The following is a 3,121-nucleotide window of genomic DNA, read 5'->3' as shown; positions in this document are numbered from 1 at the left end:
AGTTTAAAAAATAAATAAATATTCAAATGGTATCTTTTGTGTCCGAGTTTAGTGAAATGAACCAAACATCATACAAAAATAATCTTTGTATTACTAAATTGTATACTCACTTTCATTTTTAGTTTTTCCGAGAAAAGAATGATACATTTTCTTATTTGACAATAATCTAACTTTAAACTTTACCTTTTACGTTTAACGAGATGATGTATAACCACACAAATATCTTTGGCTTATTTTTAGACCACAAGATTCAAGAGTCTTTGTTTATTTCTTAAACTTCACCGTAACTTTCTCAAACTATATCGCATAAATTGGAAGGAGGAAGTATTACTAATCCTCGCATTAATAATCCATGTATAACTTATCTTCGAACCAAACGACCTTAAAGTTTAGCAACAACTGATTTGAGCGGCCGAAATTTGTGATGTAACATATGGATTCGACTTCGCGAGTTTGCTGATACTTAAGTACATCACGCGATGTATTATATTTTGGTTTATTTCTTGGTGAAATTAAACTATTTAATGTAGGTATTGTTAACTAATTAAAGTCAAAATGAGAGGTTGGCTACAAGTTCACCCAATCACAAAAAAATAAAAAAAATAAAAAAATAGGGCAAATACCTCATCGCTAAAAAATTGGAATCCGTTGCAAATACCTCATCGCTAATCGTTGGTAAATAAAACTAGTGACATATATTTACTGCTTAGCGATAGAAAATTTATCCACTAGTATTTCCTATTTTTTTAGTTTGTTGACATAAACATGTATTTTTTTTTATCATTGACAAAGTAAATGAACAAGGGTAGTAAACCGACTTTAGAGACGAGATGGATGGAATACAACAAATGGCAAATGAACTTGGACACAAAAATATTGATGGACCGACTGGCTGAACAAGGTGGGTGAACCATCCGCCAGGACATCACCTACTCAAGAGTTGTAGACAAACAAAACACATGAACCGTGTACGCAAATATGTTCCAACACGAGGATAAGTCGCGACAAATAGACTAGACACGTAGAGCAAGACAAGAGTAGATGGACCAGGTCTATAAAGATGTTCCATTCTATATGCTGGTGTGAGGTAAGGGGAATGAACCATGTCTGAGACATGTTCTTTAGAGTTTAGATATGAAGAGGTGTGCAAATACAAAAGACATGGGAAAAAAGTGTGTGAAAGCATAAGGGTCCATACGCAAACAAATAAAAACAAGGGGAAGCAGGATGTGTGATTAAGCTTATCCTGATGAAGATGGAATTGATTGAATCAAGTCCAAGAACATATTCCAGCTCAGAGTCTTATTGCGAGCAGGCGGTGAATGAACCAGTCCAAGAACATGTTCTAGCTCACGAATCCTACGCGAGTAGGATTTGTATTTTATGGTAAAGACTTAGCGAACAGGTTTGCCGGATTTCTTGCCATAACTGTCAAGATACTTCAGATTCCTACAAGGATACTGAAGCCGCATTGAAAGTAAGGATCCCAAGTCAACTCAAACCCTAACTCTCATAATGGGCCTTATCACGTAGGGATTAAGTTCGGCCGACTTGAGGCAAACCTAGAGCTATAAATATTCAAGTCATGCCATGAACAAAGTTTGCACATTCACAAAGAGAGAAGTCGGAATATTGAGCGAATACAATCAATGTTATATTGTGTCTTCTGATTCCAGAAGTGCCACCTAATACTACGAAGAAGATTGAAGAAATAGTTTCATAGAGTTTATGTGTTACAGTTCTTTGTTTATCGATCATATTTATAGATATACACAATTACTCATATTCAACTCCAAGTTGGGATAACTTGGAGTGGGCTCAACGATGGGAGATTGTTGAGATAGGAATTAGAGTATAGTTCCTAGGTTACAGAGTTTGTAACTTGAATTTGCATAGGCTCACAGTTGTAGTGGATTTTGGGAAAAATCCTACAGAGCTGTCGGTCATGTTTTTCGCCCTTGTGAACTGGGTGGTTTCCACATAAAATTATTGTGTCCTTTACTTTATTGTTCTTTACTATTCGCAAACACTAAGTTGGAACGGGTAGAGTACTAACGTGTTCTATCCCATAGACGAAAATCTTGTTATCAACCATGTCCAACCAAGAATTTAATAAACAAGATTTAGTTTATTAATCAAAACCAGTGAGAAATAGATGAACAGAAATGTAGAAGAAGTATAAAATCTTTTGAGCCCACAAGATGCTTGAGTGTCCTTAAGGAATTATAACCCCCTCACTGTTGCCAAAGGATCTGGGTTACTTCGTCCCAGGATAGAACGGAAGAACGTTTCCGTAGTAGCGGCAATGCACACCACAGAACTCCGGCGAACTCAAATAACGGAGCAAATCACAGGACACTTACAGCAGTTTGGCAAAAACGATGCAGAAGAAGTTAAGAATTTTTAATGCATGAAGTTCATAAATTTTCGTTGTGCTATCAAAATGAGGCGAAGCCTCTGGAATTTATAGCCAGAATTTTTGAACGGAAACACTGGTTCTAAACAGGTATGGTGCCTGTTTGGAGAAGACTTGGCTTTTCCAAAAAAGAAAATGGTCGTTGGGAATGTTTCGCGAAAATTAAATTAAATTTTGCGCGGAAATGATATGAAAATTAAATTATGAATTTGGAAAAATAAATTTGGCCCAAAAAAATTATCAATCAATCTCTTTCCAAATCTGAAGCCGAGCCGAGCGACCACGACGACGCGAGAGGAGGTCCTATTCTTAACCCTTTATGAGCTAAAGGATGTGCTTTGATATATAAACACACAATTCTCCCTTTCCACTACCAATGTGGTACAAAGTGCTCTTCTAAAAGGAACTTTGCTCAAAGTTTCAATTTTTATTTTTCCCTTCATTTCTCATTCACACCAACTGATCTTTAAAGCTTAAGCTTAAAATTCCAACAAATCTAATACTGCGTAAGATAGAAAGTAAGTTGTGCAACACAACATAGTGGTTCGAGAGAAAAGAAAGGACTTGGAATATATATAGAATGCGCTAGAAAATGTGTAAAACTTTTACTGGCAAAAGATTCGTCAACGTGATGTCCAATTATTTCTATTTGTGTCCATCATGGATGGGAAGGTATATACAAGAGCATGTTAATTAATGGACTAA

Source organism: Lycium ferocissimum, chromosome 7, assembly GCF_029784015.1.
Source record: "Lycium ferocissimum isolate CSIRO_LF1 chromosome 7, AGI_CSIRO_Lferr_CH_V1, whole genome shotgun sequence".
NCBI lineage: Eukaryota > Viridiplantae > Streptophyta > Magnoliopsida > Solanales > Solanaceae > Lycium > Lycium ferocissimum.
This window is presented reverse-complemented; position numbering follows the sequence as displayed.